This window comes from Plecotus auritus, assembly GCF_963455305.1.
Source record: "Plecotus auritus genome assembly, chromosome: 2".
Lineage (NCBI taxonomy): Eukaryota > Metazoa > Chordata > Mammalia > Chiroptera > Vespertilionidae > Plecotus > Plecotus auritus.
The window spans coordinates 166,370,869-166,388,811 of record NC_137771.1 but is presented as its reverse complement, the minus strand read 5'-3'; the positions used below and the strand labels follow the sequence as shown (position 1 = coordinate 166,388,811).

Genomic DNA, 17,943 nt, shown 5'->3' with positions numbered 1-17,943 from the left:
GCCGCCCCCCCACCTCACTGGGATAGATCCAGACCTGGCTAGTCCCACCTTTGTTAAGCCCCGCCGGGCAGGGAACATAGCCTCAGGTCCTCTGGCCCAGTGCCAGGATGGGGGACGTGGCCTGAGGTCCCCCAGCCCAGACCAGGGTGGGGGGCATGCCTTGAGGTCCCCCATCAAGCCCCACCAGGTGTGGGACATGGCCTGAGATCCCCTGTCAAGCCTCGCTGGGTGGGGGGCATGGCCTTAGGTCCCCCGTCAAGCCTCGCCAGGCGGGGGGTGTGGGTGCGCAGCCTCAGGTCCCCTGGCCCGGCACCGGGAGGGTGGAACAGCCTCAGGTACCCTGTCAAGCCCCATCAGTATGGGGGTACAGCCTTAGGTCCCCCCTGGGCGGGGGGCGCGGCCTGAGTTCCCCCGACCCAGCACTGGGGGTGCACCTTGAGGTCGCCTGTCAAGCCCCACCAGGCAGGGGAACGCAGCCTCAGGTCCCCTGGCCCGGTGCTGGGGCGGGGGGTGCAGCCTGAGGTCCCCTGGCCTGGTGCCGGGGTGGGGGGTGCAGCCTAAAGTCCCCTGTCAAGCCCCACCTGGTGGGGGGCATGGCCTGAGGTCCCCTAGCCCAGCACCAGGACGGGAAGTGCACCTTGAGGTCCCTTGTCAAGACCCACAGGGGCAGGGGAGGGTGTAGCCTCAGGTCCCTGCTGATTGCTTGTTAAGACTCCTTATGGGAACTTGGCCTCAGCTGTGGGTGCAGCCATCTTTGTGATGGAGTGATGGTTAATTAGCATATTCCCTCTTTATTAGATAGGATTTCTCAATCCAGAGGTGCCTCATCCTGAGAAAGAAAAGTAAATATCTTCTGCATAACATTAATCACCATTGTGTTTCATTAACAGCTCTATTTCCACTAGATTGTAGGTTCCATAAAGATAGAATCTGTGTTTCTTGTGTTTGGCCCTCTTTTTTTGTTTTGTTTGTTTTAAAATGAGATTTTACTTTTCATATAAACAGAGGTCCAGAGTCAGGCTATTCCTGGGTTGGTCATTAAAAACTCAGAGGCTTTACCACTTTCTACTCTGCTATGTCCAGGTATCAACAAGGTGCGTGTGATTTGGTTGGTTGCCTGAATTATAAGTGTAAAATTTAAAGTTGGCCTGGGTCTTTACGAGCCCGTGGGCTGAGGTAGAAGCATAACAAGTGTGATGTCCCCAGGGCTCCCTAGCCCCCAGCCATTGCCGTCTCCTTCTCTTCCCCCCACCTCCCTGCCATGCCCACCAGACACCCACCAGTGCTCTGGCCTCAGTTTCCTTCCCATTCTTGAGGAGAATTAAGTGCATTCTTTCCTGTTAGGCTGTTAATCATACTGTTGTCAAAATACCTTTTTCCATTTTTCTTCCACTTAACCTGTTGTGTCCATGACCTTTATTGCCTGTCCTTGCCCTATACTTTAATAAAGGGAGCCATAAAATTTATCTTCCCATGGCATTCAAATGACCAGATATAAATATACTAGAGGCCTGGTGCACAAATTTGTGCATGGGTGGGGTCCCTCAGCCTGGCCAGCGATCAGGGCCAGTTGGGGGGGGGTGGGGGCTGGCCAGCCAAGGGGACGGACCGTGGGAGGTTGGCCCCAGCAGCAAGCTAATCAATGGCCGATTGCTCGAGGAATCGGGCTCCCTCCTCCCTCCTGTCTGGGTCTGGGGTGAGAGTGAACCAGATTCGGGTCTGTCAGGGCCCCAGCAGCAAGGTCTGGGTCAGTGTGCGTCATAGCTACTGGCCTGTTGTCCAGTTGTTCCAGTTGTTTGGTCCTAACAGTGACTTAGGCATATATATATATGTATTCCAGGCCAGTAATAAGGCTTCACCATTTAGTGAGAGAACTAAGATGAACATCTCAGAGTCCCCAGTGAGCAGGCCTTCTGGATTCTAGTGTAGCCTTCTCACCGGTGTTTAGCATCTTCTGAGATGGTGCCCAGGCATCCAGAAGTTAGGAATGGAAGCAATGAGAAGATGTGTAACAGTCTGTCTCTCACAAGAGCAGGTTTTACAGGGGAACACACATTCATCTCATGTTGTCATTACCTTCTCAGCCCTAAGAGGTTTTTATCCTTCCTGTAAATGGGGCTATTGGGGGCAGGAGGCCATGCCTTTTCTGATGAAATCATGCTTCCCCATACTGGCCTGGTTGTAGGACCTCTTCATGCTGAAACCTTAGGTTTTGCGTAAACTTGTTAATCCTGAAGTTACCAAAGTTAAGCCCAAATAGGGGAACTTGGACTGCAAACTAGGGCAAGTAGTTCCCAAAGGCTGACCATAGTCCTTTCTTGCTTTTACCTGGCATAAAAGTCCTTGTCAGTGGAAATGACCCTTTTAGTTTTTATGCTTTTAAACTTCTCACCAGCAGTGCAATGGACACTAAGTCACAATCTTATGACGTTACTGCTATACCAGTCTTAGTGATTTAGGACGGTAGGGGAGGTAATAGCCTATTCTTCTGTACCAAACATTGGGAAACCTGGTAGGCCTCAAAAGATTTTTTTTTTTTTAGAGATTGAATCTGTCACACAGCGCTATAAACATGTTACACATATAAGTATTGTAGAAAAGGAACTATTGTGTTATGCTCACTTCATTCTGGTTTTCAGTGATTAGTCTTCCATTATAATGTGAGATTTCAGGGGAATGTGTGATTTTTTCCCTTTTAAAACCATTACCAAATTCAGAAGTTTTGCAGTTTTGTGTGTATATACCATGTATATATTTTATCTCCCTATCTCTTTCTTGCCACTGCAGTTCTGTGGTTGCTATGGAGAAGGTTACGATAAGAAATTATATCATAAGGTTAGAAGTTCTTCCTGCATCGGGGACAAAAATAACAATTCCCCTCATCTCTCTGCGAACTGCCTTCCTGCGTTCATCTTCAGTACCACACTGCCTGCTGCTGAGGCGAGGGTGGCTCGATGCTCTATTTTAAAAATTACACAGAGAAGCCAATTCTTCTTTTTTACTTTTCAGCTTTATCATTTTACTGTGGCACAGAATGGAAGGAAAGATAGGCACACTAGATTGAATAGTCAACTCAGGACATTTCTGTTTTGTATGAGTGATTCCTCCCCCCTCCCCATTTTATTTGTGTGTTTAATTTTTATTCCTTATTTGCTGATAAGATGGAGGAAGAGCTTAGGGAAAGGACCTGATGTAGAACAGTTGGGATTTGGTTAATCTGCTTAGAAATAACATTAATCGGTGTATCAGATGCTGTCAACAAACAATACAGGGCCTTCTAGCCCATTACCTTCCCCAGTTTTTTCTTGCTTATTCTTCCTGTACTGTCTTTGGTTTCACTGAGATTTATGTTTTCATGTCCTGTCAGTTATTTGTTTTCTAATGTTTCTTTTATATTTTTACTTTACATTAAATGAATTTCACTCCTGCTTTGTCAAGGGAAAGTATCCAGTCTTTTGGCTTTTTACTCGGGGAGTGGAGGATATAGATATGTAATATCACATATACCAAAGGAGGTTTTCTCTTAAGCATAGCTTATATGAGTCTAGGTGAATCCATACCTACTGCTTCTATCTGTTTCTTTTAAAAAAAAAATTTTTTTTTGTTGTTATTGATTTCAGAGAGAGGAAGGGAGAGGGAGAAAGAGAGATAGAAACATCAATGATGAGAGAGAATCATCAATTCACTGCCTCCTGCACGCCCCCTTCTGGGGATCAAGCCCGCAACCCAGGCACATGCGCTGACCTGGAATTGGACCTTGACCTCCTGGTTCATGGGTCTGTGCTCAACCACTGAGCCACACCAGTCAGGCCTTTATCTGTTTCTTACTGCTTGTTACTACTTTGTGTGTTTTTTTTCTTGAAATCAGATTCAATCACTATTTATTAAGAATTTCCTTATGTCAGGTACTTTAATGTTTGCTTCTTCAAAGTGATCTCATGAGGTGTAGATATTCTTATCCCTTTTCTTAAAAATGCAGAACCCCCCCCACAGTGCTCGAAGAGTTTAAGGTTCCATGGCTGTTGTCACATTTTAAGTCCTGCACTCTTCGCTATTGCCAGGAGGCTGTGTGGAGTAGGAAGGCCCTGCAGTCAGACTAGACGTAGGTTTGAATCCCAGTTCTATCTGGGAACATTATTTAATATCTCCGGGCTTGGTTGTCCTCATGTGTAAAATGTGATTAATAGTCATATCACCTTCCAGTCTTGTTTGTTACTAAATTTATGTAAAGTGCTTAGAACAGTATTTCACACTTAAGTTCTTGATGAATATCATCAAATACATATTGGATATTTACTGTATTATGGTTATTGGACATTTACTGTATTGGGATCTGGGCACATGATTCTACTTAGAATCTGGTGAGAAAGACGTACTCTAAGAGAATCTAAAATGTTATGACAGTTTCAAGGCAGTATGAGGTGCTATGGAAGTGTTTAAAGTGGAAAGAAATGTAACCTGTTCTGGGGGTCAGGAAAATTTTGAGATATGGAGAGGTAGGAATTAGAAGGATCATTTGTGTGTTGGGGGAAGGCAGGGGCAGGGGAGGGTATTTCAAGCTAGGGAACGAGGCCATACGAATCCAGGAGAGCCCGGTGTACTCCTGGACCTGGAACATCCACTGTGGACAAAGGTCTGTAAGACTGGCCGGAAAGACAGGTGAACTCTAGATTACACAGGGCGTTGAGGGCCGTGGGAAGTCCTCGGACACCTTCTACAGTACATAATCATGTTGCCATATAACTTTTCCCATCATTCTTAGATTTCTAAGAGCTTCTAACAGGATAGATAAACTCCCTATTTCCACATTTCGGATCTCTTATTTTGTTCAGGTTGTATACACTGAAGAATGCTTTAAACTAGCTAAATGTTAAACCAGTACTGCCACAAACATATCCAAAAAGATCAAGAAATATTTAAGAATAATGTCGTTGGTGAATAAGAATAAAATATTTCAGCCCTAACTGGTTTGGCTCAGTGGATAGAGCGTCGGCCTGCGGACTGAAGGGTCCCGGGTTCGATTCCGGTCAAGGGCATGTACCTGGGTTGCGGGCACATCCCCAGTAGGGGGCGTGCAGGAGGCAGCTGATCGATGTCTCTCTCTCATCGATGTTTCTAACTCTCTATCCCTCTCTCTTCCTCTCTGTAAAAAATCAATAAAATATATTAAAAAAAAAAGAATAAAATATTTCAGTTGAGCCATTGCTTAGAATTTAATTGATTTCAGAATATTACATCCTTCCTGATGGTTTCAGATGGCTTTATTTGTTCATAAATAACTCTGCTTGTTGATTTAGCCACTGTTATCATATGAATGCTTCATTAGACAAATGGAGCTTGCTCATTACTGCCAAGTGGGGCTGTATTCCACCACGTGGTGAAGCTGAGAGAACATGGCTGTATTTAACAGTAAAGGCCATTTATCTGGCCTTTGGCCATCTGGAGACTCGAGTTAGTCTTTCCTAATATGTCTTCAATCTGCTAACCAGACTGATACTGGCATTGAGCTACAGTGTGGCAATGTCAGAAAGGCCTACCAAAATATAAAGTCCTCTGTGGTTTTTCTAGAAAACAAAGCAAAACTAAGCCAGGAAAGAAAAATACATTCTTCCCACCCTAGTCATTGTCCAGATTAAAAACCTAGATTTTTTTATAAGTTCTTTAGAAAGCTAAACAGCAAAGAATTTTGATTTTTCTCCCCCTGAAAAGGGCCAGTCACAAGTTTGGATTTGGATAGAGGGTTACCCTTATAACAAGAGGCAGTGCTTCCAGGGGTGGGCAAACTTTTTGACTCGAGGGCCACAATTGGTTCTTAAACTGGACCGGAGGGCCGGAACAAAAGCATGGATGGAGTGTTTGTGTGAACTAATATAAATTCAAAGTAAAGGAGCAGAGGGGAGAGCAAGAGAACCCTCCGCTCTTTCAGCTCCGCGGGCCGGATAGAACAGCCGAATGGTCCGGATCCGGCCCGCGGGCCGTAGTTTGCCCACGGCTGGCTTAGACTGAAAAACTAGCCCATGGACGGTCAGTTTTCTCTCCCCAGGCCTAGCCCTGTCTCTAAACTGATATCTGAAATGGGGAAGCACAGATATAGTCAAAAGAGTAATTCTTGGGACGGAGCCATTAAGATATATTTTAAAATTACACTTAACCTTTCTAGGACCACAAAGGTTTGCAAGAAATGTCTATTCATCTATTATCTTTAAATCATGTGAAATACAAATCTGAGATTCTCTTCTTACCAGTGTGGCAGGAAATGTAATACCAACTATTATTCAGGCCTCTTCCTGTACCCTGCAAGATCTCTTACAGAGCCAAAATACTGGGGGACTCCTTGGGTCACTAACATTCCTTACGTTTACTGCAGGGTCCTTTGGAGTCTTGCTCTGCAGTTTCTGTGCCTCCTGGAGCCCCGGGAACCTTGTCCCCACAGAGCCCCGTGTCCAAGGGCAGCCATCCTCTGAGTAGCTGCTGTTTCCCTTGGCCTCTAAGGAAAGTAGAGCATGGGTCCCCTCTTCTCCAGGAACTTGGCCAACATCCATGCTCTTCCCAGTAGCCTTTTTCTTCTTTCTCATGTTCAAAGGCAGCCCCTCCCACCTCCTCTTCCTCAGTACAGTCTCCTCAGTGAGCACTGGCTTTCACAGGGACAGGAAGCGTGTCCGTCTTCAGTAGTTTCAGCTTTCAAAACCTTGCAAAGGCCGATGAGGTAAGGAAATACAGAGGGCTTCACAAAGACAGGCTTAAACGAGGTGAAGGAGAAGAGAGAGAAAGAGAAACAACTTGTGCTGTTTTCCGGCTTGCTGTTGTCAACATGTGTCCTATACATGTCTGGCCATCATATATTGAATACTATTTCTACATTTAGAGAAATTTCCACATTATGAGTCCACCTCCCCAGTGTCAGAAGTGAGAACACAAATTTCCAGCCTCTTCTGCAACTAGGATTTTGACTCTCCAGTCAGGAGCACGCTGGTGAGACCATGATGTGGGTGAGAACAGTGGGAGATGTGGGCTCTGTGCTGAGCTTGAGAGAGAGCTGGCATCAGTAGTAGTTTAAGTAAGGCTATGGCATTTGAGCTTTGGTGGCAAGGGACAGTTGCAGCAACTTTCTCAGCAAGCCACTTCTACAGCCTTTAAAAAAAAAAAAAATACCCAGTGGTGGTTCCACTTCTAGGAATATGTCATAAGAAACCCGAAACACCAGTCAGAAGACTATATGCACCCCTGTGTTCATAGAAGCACGATTTGCCATAGCTAAGATCTGGAAACAGCCCAAGTGCCCATCAGTAGATGAGTGAATAAAAAAGCTGTGGTACATCTACACAATGGGATATTATGCAGCTGTAAAAAAAAAAGGATCTTTTACTCTTTGAGACAGCATGGAGGAACTTGGAGAGTATTATGCTAAGCAAAATAAGCCAGTCAGAAAAAGACAAGTATTACATGATCTCACTCATATGTGGAATGTAATGAACAAAATAAACTGATAAACAAAATAAATCCAGAGAAATAGAAGCGTGGATCACTTCTACAGCTTTGTTTTGGATGTTTTCCTAGAACTTTTAGCCTTAAGCTTGTTTCTCTAGCTAATGTAGTGATTCTGTGAGCTTTCCAACATCCTTTTTTTACATTAAAAATATTTATTGAGGCATAATTTGCATACAATAAAATCCCCATATAGTTTGTTAAGTTTTGAAAAATATTTACAGTCTTCTAGTCACCACCACAGTACGTTGACATGGTATTTTATATTGATTTAAAATATTGAATGAATCTTGCATTCCTGGGATAAACATCCCTTTTATCATGATTAATTATATTATTGCTGGATTCAATTTGGTAATAATACTTTGATAAGGACTTTTGTGTCTGTGTTTATAATGGATATTTGTCTGCAATTTTCTATGCATGTATTGTCTTTGTTGGATTTTGGCATTAGGGTAATGCTGGTCTCATAAAATGAGTTGGGGAGTATTCTCTCTTTTTTTCTGGAAGAGTTTATGTATAGAACTAGAGACCTGGTGCATGAATTCATGCACGGGCAGGATCCCGAGGGGGTTTGGGGCGGGGGGCAGGACATGATCAGCCCTCTGGGCAGGTGGTGGGATGCCCTTGCTGGTCCGGGATCTGGATCCATCCTGCTGACATTCGTGCCAGTTGTCAGCCACCTGGCAGGCGCTTTTATATTGTTTCTTCCTTGCGGAGCATCTAGGGAGGGGAATTGGCTGTGGTGCCTGAGGCCAACTTCCAGGAGGCTGGTGGTGCTGTCGGGATTGTGCCAGCAGCACTGTGCCTGGCCTGTTCTCCAGAAATTGGACCTACAGGACTACTGAGGGAGTGAGTGGCTGTGGGAGTGCACTGACCACCAGGGGGCAGTCTGCCCTCTGGTGGTTATTGCGCATCATAGCGACTCATTCACTGGTCATTCCGGTCAATCGGTCGTAATGGTCGCTTAGGCTTTTATATATATTCTAGAGGCCTAGTGTATGAAATTCATGCACTGGGGGGGTGTCCCTCAGCCCAGCCTGCCCCCTCTCACAGACTGGGAGCCCTCAGGGGATGTCCTATTGACGGCTTAGGCCCGGGCCTAAGCCGCAGTCTGGCCTCCCTCTATGGGAGGTGACTGGGCTGATCAGTGGAAGGCGCCAGCCCCATCACCCCACTGCTGCTGCTGCCACTGCTGGCTGCCGCAGCCGCCAAGGTGTTTTCATCAACACGGACTCCAGTCCCTTCACCACAAAAAAATGACAACTTTCTTTAGTCATTTTCAAGATATGTATTTCACAGGATATGACATTTCTTTCTTTTTTTTATCCTCACCTGAGGATATGTTTCCATTGATTTTTAGAGAGCTTGGAAGAGAGAGGGAAAGACAGAGAGAAACATCAATGTGAGAGGGACACTTCGATTGGTTGCCTCTTGCATGAGCCCTGACCTGGGCCCCAGCCAGGGAGGAGCCTGCAACCTAGGTACATGCCCTTGATCAGAATCGAACCTGGACCCTGCAGTCGGCAGGCCGAGGCTCTATCCACTGAGCCAAACCGGCTAGGGCAGGATATGACATTTCTTAGCCCCTCCAGCAGTGGACCTTAGTTTTTTCCTCCAGGAGTGAGGTGGAAAAACCCTAGATCACCTTCTTGGATTCTTATTACCCAAGTTACCAAGAACACTGTGAGTGGTGGCGTACAGGGAGCTTAGCCAATGAGCAGTCAGAAAAGGTGTTTCCTCTGCAGATTACGCGCAGAGGCCGCCCTGTGTTGTGTCAGCTGGGCTTGGGGCATTCTCTGAGCCGTGTGGCGGCCGCCGGGAGCACACCCCCAGCCCTATGTTGTGTCCGCTGGGCTGGGGGTGTGCTGCCTGCCCAGATGCCCTCCCTCCCTCTGCAGCCGGGGCGCAGGATGCTATGTGCGCCGCCATCTTTGTGACGGAGTGCTGGTTAATTTGCATATTACCTTTTTATTAGATTAGATAGATTGTTTTTGTGTGTTTTCTTTTACCATTAAATGTTTGTCAGAGTTCACCAAAAAGCTATTTGGACTTGGGATTACCTTGGTGGGAGAATTTTGAAATGCAAATTACATTCATTTCTTTAACGGACATTGGGCTATTCAAGTTATCTATATCTTTTAGAGGGAGCTTTGGTACCTTGTCTTTCAAATATATTAGCATAAAGCTATTTATAATATCCACTTAGTATTCTTTCAGTATCTTTAGAATCTGTAGTTATGTCCCCCTTTTCATACCTGTGTCTTCTCTTATATATTATCCATCAGTTTGGTTAGGCATTTATCAAGTTCATTGACGTTTTCATAGAAGCAGCTTTTGATTTCATTGGCTTACTCTAATTTTTATGTCTTCATTTTCATTAAATTCTACTCTTTTTTTTTTTTACTTGCTTTTGATTTAATTTGCTTTTCTTTTTCTCATTTCTTAAGGTGGATGCTTATTTAGGTTGTTGATTATAAAGCTTTCTTCTTTTTATAATGTGAGCATTTAGATGTCAATTTTTCCCTAAGTAGTACTTCGTTGCTTTCCATAAATTTTGATATGTTGTGTTTTCATTTTCATGCAATTCAACAAATTTTCTGATTTTCCTTGTAATTTCACCTTTGACTCGTGAATTACATATTTTTTCAATTCTAGTATCATTTTTTTTGTCCTAGTATCTGGATACAATTAAAGGTAGCAAACTGCTCAATACTATTTAAGCCTCATTTTAGGTTCTTTAAACTAAGTATTTGTAAGTACGAGAATCCATATTCCAATAACTGGGAAACAACCCATGATTTATTTAGAAGTGCATTTTTAGAAATATTTTATTATTTCTTAGATTTCTTTTTGTTATTGGCTCTAATTTAATTCACATTATTTGTATGATTTTAATTCTTTTTAATTTGTTAAAGTTTATTTTGTATCTCAGAATATGGTCTACTTTGGTGAATATTCCATGTACACTAGAAAATAATGTGTATTTCATGATGCTGGGTAGAGTGTTCTAAAAATTGGAGTTATGTTAAGTTCACTGGTTAGTTCATAAGTTCATTATTTAGGTTTTCTATATTTTTACTGATTTTTTAAAAACTGATTTTTATCTGTTTGTTTTATGGATTTGTTATATGTCATTGTTAATGACAAAAGAGTGTTCCAATCTCTAATTATGAAACTGTCATTATAAACTGCAAGTGGTTTTTTTTTTCCTTTTTCTTATTTCAGTTTATCAGTTTTTGCTTCATATACTCTGAAGCTTGGTTGTTAGGTACACACACAGAACTATTATACTCATGATGAATTGACCCCTTTATCATTATTTAATGCCTCTCTTTATTCCTATTTTAGTGACCTAGCTCTTCTTTCTTCACATGTTGCTGCTTTTTCAAATGACCCGCAAGAGGGAAGGTCTTATTATATTTGCTGGGCATCATTGTATTTGGTGTATCTTTTGACAAGGACCTTATGATGGTCATCTTATAAGCAACTGTCCAGATTATAGGTGACTGTTTTGGTCCAGTTGTGATTCCTGGGACAATCACTTGTAGCCGGTGTGTGAATGAGATTCTGTGTCACAAACCATGGTGACCTGTGTTTAGGGAACTGCTTTATTCTGTTTTCCCTGCAGGGAATTGTGGCTGTGGTGGTAATCATAACGTCATGTCCATCATAACATTGCAAAACCGATTCTGCCTTTGTGGCTTTCTTCTATAAACAGTTAATTATAGTCCCATTATTCACTGAATTTTCCAAAAGGATTTGCAAACACAAATGCCTACAGGAGTCAGGCAGGTGTAAATTGGGCTATATGGTAGAATAATAAGAAATGGTGGGGATGGTGGGGAGGTGGAGAGCTCATGCTTTGTCTGTGGGGCAGCATGAATAATTTGCCATATAAAATGCAGGCCCAATGATACCAACTCTAAAGATAAGCTGGCCATCAAGAGTTTTGTGTTGTTTTATTATAAGCAATTCAAACTATTAAAAACTTGAGAGGGTCATGTAATATAGGACAAGCAAAATATAGCCAGACCATGGTCAACCCTGTAAGGGACTTTCTCATTGTACTAGAACACCTATTCTTGAACCCAGATATGAACTCAGGAGAGGGCTATAATAATAGGAGACTTGCTGAAGAGGATTCTAATCACATTCAAATCAATTGTCAGGTGCTATTGCTGAGTCAGTGTTACCCACATACTGGGGATGAAGGGGCCCAGTAGGCAGATATATATGCTTTCTGACCATTTGAAAAGTGACAAAGGGAAGTGTTAATGTAGAATATGGACATTGGTTCAGGACAAGGCTTCATGCTTTCCTCTGTACTTTATTGCATCTCTGGACTGCTCTTTGGAACTACACCTGAGGAAATAACTTCTATACTCTAGTACCCTGGCATGCTGTTTGCCCTTGGTATGCTTCCTGAGGAATGTTTAGGTTGAAGAGGAAAAGTCAGTGAGAAGGCACTGCAATGGCATCTAAAGGGGGACTATAATACCATGGAAAAGTAATGTTCTAATACCATGGGGCATGTATGAGTGTCCATTGCTTCAGCCAGAAGACAATAATATATAATTTTATGGTAGCCTATTTTTGTATAGCAACAATAAAGTACATTGTTCAATATGGCATAAAATGAAGTCTAGATGTGGCTATGATCCTATACATTGATTAATGTACTTGACCAGTGCATAATAAAGCCATCTACATTGATCAAATTAACGAGATATTTACTCTTCACTTAGTTTAGTACTGTGTTGATGACCAAAGCATACTTTAATGTCCTTTAACATAAACATTATTTTTAACACACTTTGTATATATTTTTAAAATTCTTTATCGTTTAAAGTACCATATTACATATAGTATTATATATATCTCCTTTTCCCCCATTGACCTCTCCCTGCCCCCTACACCCCCCAGCACATGCCCTCATCCCCCTAGTGTCTCTGTCCATTGGTTATGCTTATATGCATGCATACAAGTCCTTTGGTTGATCTTTTACTACCCCCCCCCCCTCCCCTGCTTTCCCTTTGAAGTTTGATGGTCTGTTCAATGCTTCTCTGTTTCTGGATCTATTTTTGTTCATCAGTTTATGTTCTTTATATTCCACAAATAAGTGAGAGCATGTGATATTTTCCTTTCTCTGATTTGCTTATTTGGCTTAGCATAATGCTCTCCAGGTCCATCCATGCGGTTGCTAATGGTAAGAGTTCTTTCTTTTTTACAGCAGTGTAGTATTCCATTGTGTAGATGTACCACAAGATTGCAGTTTTTAAAATACAATGATATAATACAAATTATAAAGATAGATTATTTTATCTAATTAAAATTTGGTTAAAGTATGAAGATAAAGTGATCTGTTTTAAAAATCACTACCATAGTAGAAACTTGGATAGTCTATAGTTTCCTTGAGAAAACAGGGAGTAGAGCATAGAATTTTTATGATTTGAAAAATATTTCAGTCTGATGGGACCACAAAACTGAATTTGAATAGGTTAAATGAATTGTAACATGTTTTTTTATATGTAAGAAACGTACTTATGAAGTCATAGGGAAATCATAAACGCCAATAAACATTTTGTGGCTGCTGATGTTAACATTTTGGGTAAAAAGACAACATAGATCTTCCCAAATGCCATCAGATCCTTTTGATGCTTTGCTGACTACATTCCCAGAGGGACGTGTTCTGTCAGTTGGGCTGATCCTGAAATATGAGCACACACGTTCTACAGATGTCAGCGAACACTCTACTTTGAAATCTCAGTTGGATTGCTTGGGCCAGTTCTCATTCTGAACTTTAGGTGTTCTGGCTCTGATCTGTAGGGGAGGTTTCTGTCCTTCTAGCATTATCACTGTAAAATATCCTCTGTTCTCTTGGTTATGTATGTAGTGTGTGGATGGTCCCTCTTAAGATTTTAAGAATTCTTTGCTGCCAGCTTATTTTCCTCTAACACAGTGGTTCTCAACCTTTCTAATGCCGCAACCCTTTAATACAGTTCCTCATGTTGTGGTGACCCCCAACCATAAAATTATTTTCGTTGCTACTTCATAACTGTAATTTTGCTACTGTTATGAATCGTAATGTAAATATCTGTGTTTTCCGATGGTCTTAGTCGACCTTGCTAGAGCCCTTGGTATGCTTCCTGAGGAAGTCGACCTTGCTAGAGCCTAAGACCATCGGAAAACACAGATATTTACATTACGATTCATAACAGTAGCAAAATTACAGTTATTAAGTAGCAACGAAAATAATTTTATGGTTGGGGGTCACCACAACATGAGGAACTGTATTAAAGGGTTGCGGCATTAGAAAGGTTGAGAGCCACTGCAACATTATCTCTTGGTCTGAGATAATTGTGAATTTCTTTCTGCTTTAAATCTTGGGAAATAAGGGCCTAAAAAAAGAGTACAGACAACTGTTATATATGATTTCAACTCCTCAGAGGAAACAAGGCTATGTGCTTATGTCTTTCATATTTACTTGCTAAGAATCATTCAGAATTCATGAGTCGACTTAATTTTTCTTGGGTGAAGTTACTAAGAAAAATGCTGCCAAATCAGCTTTTAAATTATGCATTTTACGTGTAAATATTGCAAATTGCAAGATATTTTCAATTACTTTTTAATCCGTTCTTTAGTATTAAAGTTTAAATTCTTGCATAGAATTTCAAATATGGAAATGCACTCTAAAAAGAAATAGGGCTTTTAGTTTTTTGTTTTTGTAAGCTAGAAAAAAAAAAACACACAAAAAACCTATGCATTTAAAATGTGAAAAACACCCATGTAATTCCTGCTTAGTCTTTCTAAGAAAGTTTTAATTATACTCAATTAAACCAGTATGTTAAATAGGAATGCTGAGACTCAATCACAAAGCAACTTCACTTTGTCTCCCATATGCCTTTAAATTTATTCAGAACCAATTATTTCCATAGAGGTAAACTTAAGCAGGTTACACAACTTTTTCTGATCACTCTCAGTTTTGAAATAGAGCAAAATAAGAAAATCTCAATTTATAAACAGAAATACATGTGTAGTTCTCAGAATGCCAGTGATCCACTCTCTAGGAATCCAGAGGTCTATCTCTAGCTTCCTTTTATTGGAAGGTTCATTAGCCATTTGGACAGAATCTCAGATGACCCTGCACCGGCTCTTTATTCAGGGAATGTAGGCCCTTTGGGTGGGAATGGTATGGGATTTATAGCACACCATAGGCACACCAGAGTTCTAATAAAAAATGCTCTCCATAAAGTCCCTTACAGATGTTTACTCCTGACCCAAGTATTCTCTGTGTAGTCCTAAAAGTTTTATAGCCATCAAAATTGTTTCATAGAGATTTCTGAAAGCTAAAGAGCAGAACAGCATTTTAAAAAAAGTTAACTATTTCTATCCATATGAGACTGAGGAGAGCAGATATATTTACAAATAAATTGAGTTTTTATTGCTCAGTGCCAGTTCTGTTGGTACAGAAATATCACTTCACCCAAATCATAATATCTATATATATAAAAGCCTAAGCGACTGCTGTGATGCACAGTGACCACCAGGGGGCACTCAATGCAGGAGCTTCCCCATGGTGGTCAGAGTGCTCCCACAGTGGGAATGCCACTCAGCTGATCGACCCATCCTGATGAGCCACCAGCCCAGTGACAGCCACTCACTTCCTCAGTAGTCCTGCGGTCCAATCTCTGGAGAACGGGCCAGGTACCGATGGACCAGTGCCGCCCTCATGATCCTAACAGTGCAGCCAGCCTCCTGGAAGTGTCAGAGGGATGGATCCGGATCCTGGGCCAGCAAGGGTGTCCCACTGCCCACCCAGAGGGCTGATCACATCCTGGTCCCAGCCCCCCTTGGGGACACCACCCTGCACAAATTCATGCACTGGGCCTCTAGTAGGTAATAATATCATTAGTTTTCTGAGTTATGGTATGTGGAAGACTTTGGTGTGGTAGAAAACCTATTTATTAGAAATCAGAAAATGCAGGTCCCAATCTTAAGACCTTTGCTCTCTTTGGACCCTAGTATTTTTATGTGGAAATTGAATTAGATCAGTTCAGCAGTGTGTATGTATTGAGTTTTTATTGAGTATTTACAGTAATGGAGCTCTTAATGCACTTTACACTAAGTGACAGTCTTAAATAATCACACTAATGAAAGTATGATTACGAGTTTGGATAGTGTTCAGAATGAAAGGAACAGTGTTTTGTGAGACCCAACCTACTTATCCTTCATATTAGCTCAAGCGTTACCTTCTCACGCTTGAGCTAATATGAAGGATAAGTAGGAGGTCACTAAGTAAAGGGATTGGGGTGAGGAACAGAGCAAATCAGACAAAAGGAAATAGAGGACAGAGCAGAGGCTCTGATTGAAGAAGTCAAGAGAAATTTAGTCTGTAAAATGGATCAGATTTGATCAAGGATTGGCTTTGGAAGGTGATGAGAGAGTGAAGGAATCAAGAAAGATTTCTGAATAAAAATTGAGAACCTAATGATTGGACCAGCCACTCACTAGTGTAGGGAACACTCGAAAGGAGCCAGATATATAGTGGATGCAGGCACAGAGGGGAAGATCAAGTTTCATCTTGAACAAGTTGACTTGAGGTGCCTTTAAGATAGCTACATAGAGATGTCTAGGAGGCAGTTGGATATAAGAAGAGAGGTTTGTGGTTAGAGAAGTTTGGAAGCCATTGTCATGTATATAAGAATTGGAGCCATGATAATGGATGAGTCTATAGAGAGAGTTTAGAATTAGAAGGCATTCATTTAGTAGCCAGGCAGAGAAGGGTGAAAAAGCAAAAGAGACAGACGTTTTCTGTGATATAGAAATAAAGCCAGAAGTAAATGATGCCACTGAAGCTAAGGGAAACATGTGTTTCAAGAAGGAGGGGGCACGGTCATTACTGTTCAATGCTCCTGAGAGTCCAGGAATGATCACAAGAGTCGTGAAGGCATCAGGAGGTCCCTGGGAAACCTAGGGAGAACTCTATTTAAGAAGAGGTAGTGGCAGGGGTGCATTGGAGACGGAATAGAGGAGTCTCTACGGAGAGAGTGAGTATAGACAACTCTTACGAAAAGATTAATGATGATATATCAGAAAGAGGACAGTCGCTGGAGAGGACTGTGGAGTGGAGGGAGGGAGGGTTTTTTTTTTAAAAAGTGGAAATACTTGAGGATGTTTAAATGCTACCAGGAAGGCTCCAGTGCAGTGGGAGAGGTTGAAGCTACATGAGAGGGAGCAGTCTCTGATAAGGGTGCTAAGGAGGCCTAGAGGATGGATTATAACATGTATGCCCAGATGAGAGGTTGGTCTTAGATGAGCTCCTTTAATCTAACAGGAGAGAGGAAGAAGAGGATGAGGCAGATCAAAGCTGATTTGTAGCTTTGGAAGCAGGAAGTTGAGAATAGGTTTCCATTTGATGGCTTTACATAAAAGTCCATACTAGTTTTATATTTTGTGATTGTATGTTATAGTAGTGACTGATTTCTGTGTGCTAGTTATGTGTGGTATAATGTATGGTCTGTATAGATAAATTTCTAGGATTTGAATCCAGGCCTTATTATTTCCTATGTGACCTTGAGCCATGTGTCCTTGAGCTGGTTTTGAATCTCTCTGGGCCTCAGTTTCTTCTGTAAAATGGGGATAAGATACATTATAGGACTAAATGTAGAAGTGTATGTATATGTTTATGTATAGTGCTTAAGTGGACTTGATATTTGGCCATTGTGGCCTAAATGTTAGCTTGCAATAGCCCAACTGTCATCATCAGCCATCAGCATCTGGTACTGCCCTTATCATTTCTTTTGGATGATGTGCTGGTAGTATTTAGCCCTGTTGAACAGATAAAGCAACAATCAGAGATTAAGTGATTTATTTGGAGCCACACAGCTAAATAGATGAAAGAGCCAGATTTCAAACCAGATCTGTCCAGCTACAGACCTATACTTTTACAAGTTCTGAAAGCAGCTTATGTAGAATATTTCTTCTGTAGTTCTCTTGATACTTATAAGTTCAGGATTAACCTTACATAAAGATGTGAAGTTGATGCAGCTGAAGTCGGTCTTTCATAGCTTCTCCCCCACCCCCCACTGCCCCCCAGAGGCTTGCTTTCCACCAGCAGACTTGTTCTGCTTTCCCCTGCTCCCACTCCTGTCCTGCAAAGCTACTATTCCTTTTCTGAAATCCTTCCATATTATGGTAGTTTTCCCCATCTACATCTTTCTCATTCATTATTAGTTTACTAGAGGCCCGGTGCACTAAATTTGTACACAAGGGGTCGGGGTCCCTGTACCCTTTCCTGCACCCTCTCGCAATCTGGGACCCCTCGGGGGATGTCCGACTGCCGGGGGATGTCCTAAATCAGCAGTCGGACGTCCCTGTCGCAATCCGGGACTGCTGGCTCCTAACCACTCAACTTCCTGCCTGCCTGATCGCCCCTAACCCCTCTGCTTGCCTGCC

The 17,943-nt window shown here is 42.1% G+C and overlaps 1 protein-coding gene across 2 annotated transcripts in view; it reads left to right on the top strand.

The window, feature by feature from the left end:
- IGSF11 (immunoglobulin superfamily member 11) overlaps nt 1-17,943 on the top strand; it is a 134,618-nt gene that overhangs the window by 85,254 nt on the left and 31,421 nt on the right. The gene's annotated exons all lie outside the window — the stretch shown is intronic.